General features: G+C 32.2%; 1 protein-coding gene across 3 annotated transcripts in view; it reads left to right on the top strand.

The window, feature by feature from the left end:
* Positions 1-5,515: 5,515 nt before the first annotated feature.
* LOC148612341 (uncharacterized) overlaps positions 5,516-9,613 on the top strand; it is a 36,102-nt gene continuing 32,004 nt past the window's right edge. For all 3 annotated transcript variants that reach the window (XM_088593678.1, XM_088593677.1, XM_088593676.1), the window contains exon 1: positions 5,516-5,612. The gene's annotated coding sequence lies outside the window, so the exon portion shown is untranslated. The remainder of the gene's footprint in view (positions 5,613-9,613) is intronic.

Here is a 9,613-nt window from a genome sequence, read left to right as displayed (position 1 = left end):
GTAATATAAAAAAGAACATGTATAAAACTTTCAGTTTAACTACATAATTATAAAAGTGCAAATTGCTCTTAAATGCTACAGGTCCAGATCTTCTTGAGAATTAAGAATTTCTCTGAACTTTCTATAAACTTTATTACATAACAGGTATCCCATTCAAAGGCCAATTCATGTACAACCCAGATTCATAAATTGTATGCGTACTATTTTTTATCTTTCATTTTCATTAACCAACATGCATTATTTTAGGTAAAATTGATAAATTTGTGTCAAGAATAGTAAATGAACAATATATTCAATGGTGGATCCAGGGGGAGGGGTGCAGGGGGTTAGTATCCTCCTTTTTCTGGAAAAATATTTGTCATTTTCATGTGTTAAATTGACAAAAAAATTGTAAATAATGTCCATGATGTCCTAGCACCCCTTTATTCTGAGGGACCACATCTGGCACACCTCAAGGTGTTTGGATCCGCTATACTTTGCTAGAAAAATATGATACCAAATTTAAAAACCATATTGACAGCTTCATGACTAAGTAAAACTTTAATGTGTTCCATTATTTACAACTATCATGTAAATTTAAAGGTTTAAAAATCTACACGAATTACAAATTATGACTTAATCTCAAGCAATAAGAATGCAAATTACTATGATGTTAATCTTACAAAATACATCATTGTAATGATCACTCAGTCTCATTTAAATTTGATTTCCATGGTGATTTTAGGGCCTTTCTTTGGTATTTGTTTTGTGTATTGTTATTTTGTAATCCTTTTATGTCATTAAACGATTAGGCTTGTCAACTTCATACACAAGCTGACAAAGTATAACATCTTACCATCAAAATTTCAGAATCAAACAATTAATCTGTCCATCAACTTTTTAAGTAAGAGAAAATCTATCTTAAATTTTTTAGCCTCAAACTATAACATGCAAACAACATAAACAGCTTAATTTGCATACTTTATCTATACCTCGTCAATCGCCTCTAACCTTATACATTATCTGATTAACATAGGTGCAGCCATGACCCCAGGAACTGTTATGGAAAAGGTCATATTGTATGCAGTCATGCATGACCTTGTTGACCAGACTAATACATTGTTGCTGACAGGTGTTTTGAAGAATGAACTTTCTGTTTACCTGAAAGGTCAAAGGATTAAGCGCAATAGTCATATATGGAGGTAACCATTATTTTTGTATTTTTAAGCTTTTTTCTCTAAAACTAATTGGTCAAATTTGTAAATGTCAGGCCTATTTGGAAGCAAAAAAAATCCCCCAAAAAATGCTTGGGACTCCTTTGTTCATAGGACATAATGGGACTAATAAATGTGTACATGAGCTGCATGAAGCACAGTTAAAATATGTTTTACTCATTTTTATCTTTATGAACAATTATACTGCCAACTAAAAATATGATCATGATGTTTTCATCAACTTTTAAAGCAGCTTAATTGGAGACCTTCAATTTCTGCTCCTAAAATTGTTTGTGCATTTGAGGCTTTTTATTGGCATTTTGACAAACAGTGGTCAATTGTCTTTTATGGTACATGCAGGTAGTGAAGTTGTCACAATATGTGCTGGCATAGGTGATGCAGTTTAGTTTCTTATTTGCAAAAAAATTGTTCCAAAGTAATTAATTGAAGTTGCTCAGCTTTGATAGAAATTCAAATAGAGAAAAACTTCTTTAAATATCAGGGTTGTATTAATGGAGCTATATAGTAAGAAAATACTGTGATAACTAATCAATAAAATCAAATCAGAATCTTTATTTTCCGATTTAGTAGCTGTCTTTGTAAGAATCATGCAAAATCTTAAAAATGTAATACACTCCAAAAAAGGCTACATAATTTTATTTTTGTAATTAAGTTGTTTTATGGGAGTATATTATGAAATGTGTAATTAATTCAAATCTGCCTGCTCTTAGGAGATAATCAACATTGAAAATCCAAAAGATTCTATTGTATTTGAGTGTCATTTACAGAGTTATCTCCCTTAATTTTTAAATCTACAGTGCATTCTATATACTTTTTATCTCCTAAAAACACGGGTTATATGAAAAACTGAATGTTAATTTCTGTTTACTATGGCAATTCAAACAAAATATCAAAAATAAAAATATGTAGGCTTTTTACCCATGAATCACATTTTGCATGATTCTTAGCTAGAGTGCTACTTAAGGATTCACAAGGGGCAATGACAAATATGATATATATGATAAATACAACAGAAGACACATATGAGAATACATCTTTAAATATGTTATATAATTATAACCACCACGTTCATATCAAATGTAGGATCCCTTACTTTATATTACCCACGTGGTGATATGAGGCTGCATATGAAAACCTATTAATCCTATAGTATACATGTAGATAGATATACATTTAATTTTTTTAATTTTCATTGTTGGATTTCCTGCAGTGCAGATATGGTGTTATTGTAGAGACAATATTGTGATGTATTTTTTAATGTAGATATAATACACTTTTGGAAAAAAGTTTGATAAATAAATAAATAAAATATAAAATATAATAAAAGAAAATGTTGCTGAATAAAGTTTGCTTTGATTTTACTTTGAGTTGTTTAATATTACTTTCAGTATGTGGTTACCCCTATGTAAAGTACTGTGAAAGTACTTTGTTCGTGGGGTACCAATTTCTGTGGTTTTTCTTTCGTACGCCAAACCACGAAATTTTGTTCCCAGTGGAAAGGAGAATCTCATTGATACATGTATGTATACTGAAAACCTGAAAACTATGAATTCAAGAATCCATGAACTTATGTTTCTTCCCTAAGCCATGAAAATGGTATTAACAAATTAAAGTACTTTCTCTGTAAACCAAAGGACGATGCTGTAGGAAATGTGATGGTAGTCCATTTAACACTTTTCCAGGTATAACAAGCAGATAGACAATGAACAAGTGTTGTCTTAAGTGTTCCTCATCCTTCACAAAAATATAGTTTTTCTGTCATTTCATTAGCATAAACAATTATTCAACCCTATAAAGGTGTCCCCTTATAGAATCTGATGAATTAGATGAATTTCTGTTATTCGGTTGGTTAAATATAGTAGACTTCTATGGATATTATATAGTATCCATCAGGTAGATGAGAGAGTATAAAATTTGAACAAATTATTATTTAGAATTCGGAACTGTTTTGGATTGAAGAAAATTAGCAAAGCCTGCATGATTTAAGACACCTCTTTAGAGTAAGTTTTACAAAATACTTTTTAGTCATTTTTCAAAATCAAATAATGACTTATTTTAATTGTATAAATTCTTTATTTTTGACCTAATTTTGATGGTGATTGATTTTTTTGTGTTTCTTTGATGTACAGAATTCAACTGCATATTTCTTTGGGTTTTTTTTTGACTACTTATCAAAACAACAGATCATCTAGCCAGACAAATACCCTCCTCACTTTTCCTGTCTTCTTTATTACTTTTGTTCATTCTTAAACTACTAATGGAACTGCTGGATATATTGACATAAAATGTTGATGAGGGATTGATTCACAGTAGGTTCTGAACTTATATTTAACACTAGGACAGATACAGGTTTTCAGGTTATGACAAGCAAAGCAATGACAAGAAAATATTTTGGAGATGAGTTTATGAAAATTCAAGATCTCATGGAAAAAAATTTACTATGAAATTTCCTAATTTTAAGGAGGTGGGATTTGCTCAGTCTGCCCTATATGATTTCCTGCCTGCTTGATATCTTTATTTGCAGTCATGGAATTTGAAATGCCATTTTTTTTTCTCTAGGATAAAAACAATACTCTGTTTTACCTCAGATCTTCTTTTCATTACAATATTCTATGTTATACTATTACACATACTTTCCTCTCCAACAGCCCATCACTGCTGCTTTATATTTTGTTAAAAGCTTTCAATAAGTCTGCCTTTAGTCGGGCCAGAGTACAACTTCTTGTTTGACAAAAAACAGTTGTATTTTTAATAACAGTCTTACCATCTCAGTGTCAAGGTCTTAATTATCTTAGGATTTGAGTCATATCTTAATACCCTGTAATTCATGTTGTACTGTACAGTTTTTTTAATTATGTAACATTAAATATTTATAGATTGTTACATTGAGGTGAGCATTAACAAGAGATGAGCTTCCATATCAATCCCTAGAGATCTGTTCAATGGCTGCTATGGATTGAGGGTTGATGCAAGGGATGATATGGCACAATGCTTTAACTGAAGTGCAAAGTTTTGTACAATATAATTGTACCTTGCACAGTCAAGTTATTAGTATAATGCCCTCTACATAAGCTACTATTGTATAAGTACATACATGTAGGAACTTTGGAAGATTGTCTGGTGTACACAGGTTTCTGGTTTATCCAGGCCCCGTGCAGGTCCGGGTGTTAAAAGAATAGGCCTGCAGCAGCGCTAAGCTTGTCGTAAAAGGCGACTAAATAGTGCTCAGAACCCTAGCCGGGGGCTAGGGCGCTTTGTTGCCCACAGAGCAACTGGGATGTGTGCCCCAGGTGGTTGAATGGGGTACCCCTGGCGTGTTACATGCTGGGGTTGTCAGGCTATAATACGGAAAACCTGACCGCAAACCATAGTGGTGCACCGTGTTGGGAAAGATGCCACGTTCCTCGCACGTTAAAGAACCCTACTGTGGTATTCTTCCGGAGTAGGAACCATAGGCTCCGCCACAGGAGGCTAAATTGTCCGACCCTACCCACCCCTCCCTATTTCCAGTGGCAATCAAAATTTATCGACCCCATTGTCCTTGTGTCACATCCCTTTTTCTGTCATCATTTCATGTTCATTTTATCATCAATTTCATGTTCATCATCTGAATATAGCTGAAATATTGCTGCTCGGACGTTAAACCCCAACAAACAAACAAACAAACTGGTTTATCCAGGTTTCAATTTAATGCATATCTACAGTCAAAAGGGAAAGCCACTGCTTCACTAAAAAATGTCTGCTTGTCTTATTAAGGTCAATTTGCTAAGAATTGGAAGTGAAAAAGATCATAGTTGACATGCATAAAACCATGTACATAAGTTATTCCTAATTATTCCCCCTATTTGAATTAAATCATTTCTCACATTAAATCTATCTTGTGTCAAGATTTCAAATTCTAAAATGATTAAGATAAAGAGCGTGGCATAAAAGTATAGATCTGTTTAAAAGTCATGCAAATGATGATAATCACTTTTAAAGTCCAGAGCTACACTGTATCAGTGCAAATGTGATGCACATTGTTCACCTATTCTGTTGTTCTGCACGGTTTTAAAACAGAATAATATTTCAAAAGCTGTATGCATGAGCTGATATTCTCTTGTCTACTGCTTTTGTATTTTTTGTCCATATTCTGCCAGATTCTTTAATCGAATGATATTAAGCTAGCTCACAAATGTTATTGAAGATGACACCTATGTCATTCACCTATTCTGTTATTTTGCATGATTTTTATATGGAATCTTATTGCATGACCTGCTTTTCTGTGGTCTGCCTGACTCTTAAGTTAAATGACTGTTTAAGTGGGGATATTTACCAGAATCAATGGGAGAATATTTTAGTTGTGATTGATTTGAGATTAGGATTTTATGCCACTGATGCTGGATCATGAGGTTTGAGGTAAGATGGAAGCTGTTTATGATAAAGCTCTAGAGAAGTTGGAAAGTTTAATTATTTTGTTGTTTCTGTGCATGTAATAAAATGCAGATGTTATGGATTATATCACATTCATGAAGCTTCACAACTTTGTAATTCTTTTACTTAGATTTAAAGTTTAATTGTATGTTGCTGCCTGCATCCCTTGATTTGTGTGTGGGCATGTTGCAGGATAAACCAAAACACTCAAATTAAGGGTTTTTATCATTTTATTGACAGATTTAGCATGGGGGTTACAGGCTATTATTGACAATTTTATCCAACAAATGCACACATAGTATTAACTTAAGAAAATTCAAAACTTGCATTTGGAATTCTAAATATATAGAAAGCAAAATTAGTGTGTCAGGGGTTTCATTATTTTTTTTGGCAATGCAGGTACCTTTGGTTTTGTAGGAGGTACTTTTCATCATTTCGTTCAGTAAAAATATATGAAATTTTAAAATTCTAGAGGTACCTTTCAGTTGTTCTGAAGGGTGAAAGTACCTGATACTGCTTCTTAATGAATGGCCTTATAAGTGTGTTGAATTTATACTATATACTGTTCTGCAAATCTTGTACATAAAGTTATCTGAAAGTAGACAAGAATTCATAATGCTTAGAGGTTTTATATTAAATGATATATAAGATTGTATCATCTGCCTTTGAATTCAAGGTTTAGTAAGATCTCTGATCCCACATCTTTATGCATTGATAAAGCTACATGAATATTTTATATATATTGGACTTAACATGACAAAAAAGATTTTTTTACAGACTTCCTACTGTTCCAGTTTTAAAATCAATCATTTATTGTCTTATACGATTCTATAAGATGCAGTCATGAAAGTTCTTAAATACAATGGAACCTGTGTAGAGAGATCACCCCATCTGCCATGTAAAAGTGGTCTCTCAAGACAGGTGGTTTCTCAAAAAGGATGATTATCAAGCCCTTGATCAAATGCATAAATCATATTTGTTATTGATTGCATATTTTGTATTGTACATTGTAATATATGCCACTACATTATCAGTCTTTTGCCAATCCAGAAACAGAATTGCTATCAGGTGACTTGTGTTTCCATAGAAGAGCGTTCTTAAGGTGAAAGGGTAAAAAGCGAAACTATACCGAATGCGTCAGAAAAAAGAACACCGAGATGCACAAAATATTGATCAGATATTTTACACTCATCTGTGTGATATTTCTGATAGAAAACACTTAAGCAATGATTTTTTTTAGAATTGACCGATAACTCCACATGATGGTAATGTCCTTGGTCTGAGTTCCGCACTCCATTCTCTTGTGAATTTTTGAAAACTTAAGCCATCCATTGCTTAATAAAATTGAATATTGTATTTTTCATTTGTTGATCTATTAATTTGGAAATTAATTTATCTTCTTTTGTGCCAAGCATATCGGTAATATTTGGAAATAAATTTTCATAGATACCTGTAAATACCTATATAAATACAGCTACATGTACCGTGATATCACATTTCGCAATAAGATCAAGATTACCAACTTATGATATTGGTATATTGAAAAGTCATGAGTCAAATGCCTGAGGGTATACATGTGTTTGTTTTTCAAGTTGTTTACTTATAATAATTATGATTTAGAAAAATAAATTCATTTGATATATGAATTTGATGACTTGTGAACATAAAATATAGGAGTAATTTTGAGATTACAAGGTAAATAGCTTAAGTTGCATGCATTGGGACTGACACATAACTTTAAAAAGCAATAGAAAATTAAAAAAAGGAATTTGGCATTGAAGTTTAAATTTTTTACATGAGTTTTAATTCAATTTTAAAATTTAGGTATAATCCTGTTGGTCCAGGCCATTAGTATAAACAGCTCTATTTAACCAAAAAGTCTTTTTGGCCTCATCAAGTTTGCATACAATATTGTAGAATAGTCCCTTACTATGGCTAATAGAAATGGTGAATGCTGCCAGTTTGGATAGTTTTTAGTTATTTACATAGTTATCAATATGAATACATTTGTGTGTTTAAACGAAGCTGCATTTTTACTTCAAATGTTTACGGTAGTTTTGTAATAAGTATATTAATTTCATGGTGCTGCAACATATTTCAAGGTCTTCTTAAATCTGTTTTTTAAATGGAAATATTAATTAACATAATTTTATTCCACTACATTCCCCAATTTTTATTTCAGCTGTTATGAATAACCTGTTTGAACTAGTTAAATATTATATTAAAAAATCAAAACAAAACAAAACAAAACAAAAGAACTCTGTGCTCATCATTATTCATAAGAAATTTACATGTTAAAAATTGCATGGAGCTTTTGATTATTAATGTAATAAAGGTTAGAGGGGTAAGCAAAGTCATCCCCAAACAGTCTTCCTAAAATGGCTTATTGTAGTTTGTAGAGTGGATTCATGGAATGGAGTGTTGGACTTATAATTTGATTTCAATTTCATAGGTAAGAAAATTGAGGATGCAGCCTGTTCCTATTGAATTAATGTTTTTATACTGCTGCTCTGTAGGAGAGGAGGTATACTCTTTCACATGTGTCTCATTCCATCATTCTGTAAGATTTTTGTAAAACATAGGCTGATGATATTTTCTACAAGGTTCATGTGGGTATACTGGGGGAAGGCATTGTAGTACTTGTATGACATTTACTTCCTATTTGCTGAAAAAACATGAATTTTCCTTATACAGTGTTTCATCAAATTGTTAATGGCTACTATTAATCAGAGGTTGTTGATATATTGTAGTAAGCTTTCTTTAGGGATGCTAAATCGTGCGATGTCTTTTCATATTCATATGACATCTACTTCCTGTTTTCCAACAAAACATTCATTTTCCTATATCATGATGGAAAGCTGGGGTATCACTATTGAGTCTTTGATCACTCTTTATGTATTCAACAGTAGAAACTATTCATTAAATATTTTACCTTGTCTGGCTTTAAATTGCAATTAGGATAAGTATGCTAGTCTTTTTTTCTGCTGTGATATGAAATCTAGAACTACAATTTAAATCATCATTATAGAAAGGAGTCTTGGCATGGAGTCATAGAGTGGAGTCTTGGCATGGATCATACTTTAGGGTTGGAGTCTTCAAGTGACTCTTTGATGTCTAATATATGATCTTTTTCTTAATTAGTCTTAAAGGAAAATGATGATTAACTAAGAAAAAGATCATATATTAGACACCAAAGAGTCACTTGAAGACTCCACTCTATGACTCCATGCCAAGACTCCTTCCTATAAAATACATTGTGCCCAATAGAAAAGACAGTGATAATATTTTATAAAACAAATGATAGCCAGGTCCATTTGCTGCATGAACATATTAATTTCTCTGTTACTGAATGATATACATGCAATTAGTGTAGATTTATATGTCAACAATTGGAATGTAACTATAATGTAGTTATATACTGGCCAAATAGCTTACATACTTGAGGCATTTGAATGAATTCAAAGTATCAGATAATAGCTTTATTTATTTTTTAAGAAGAATGATAAGTTGTGTCACAACTGTTTATAACAGTCAGGTTATTGCTCAATGGATAAAATTGATACCTACTATAAAAGTGCTATTGTTCATGGGGTACCTATTTTTGTGGATTTAAAGGGTAGGCCAAACCACAAATTTTGGTTCCCAACAAAAAAGGAGATTACCATTGATGCGTACACTGAAAACCTCAAAAGCATGCATTCAAGAATCCACAAACTTGTGTTTCTTCCCTAATCCTCGAAAATTGGTATCCACGAATAGAAGTAATTTCACAGTATCTTAAGAGTAATGGATTTAGTTATACCCCCACTGGGAAGGAGAAGGGGGTAAACCTTTTTACCTTTGTTTGCGTTTTCATGTGCCTGTAACAATTTTTTCCATCGCAGTTGTCTTAGAAACGCCTCATGACAATGGCTTCCATTTTTAACACATTCTTCTTGAAGGTATGCCATTTGATGGGATTCATTTTCAGAAAAATTTGACAACAA

The sequence above is a fragment of the Perna viridis genome, chromosome 7 (genome assembly GCF_037379345.1).
Source record: "Perna viridis isolate PV_CMFRI_1.1 ecotype Kerala chromosome 7, ASM3737934v1, whole genome shotgun sequence".
Classification (NCBI taxonomy): domain Eukaryota; kingdom Metazoa; phylum Mollusca; class Bivalvia; order Mytilida; family Mytilidae; genus Perna; species Perna viridis.
This window is presented reverse-complemented; position numbering and strand designations above follow the sequence as displayed.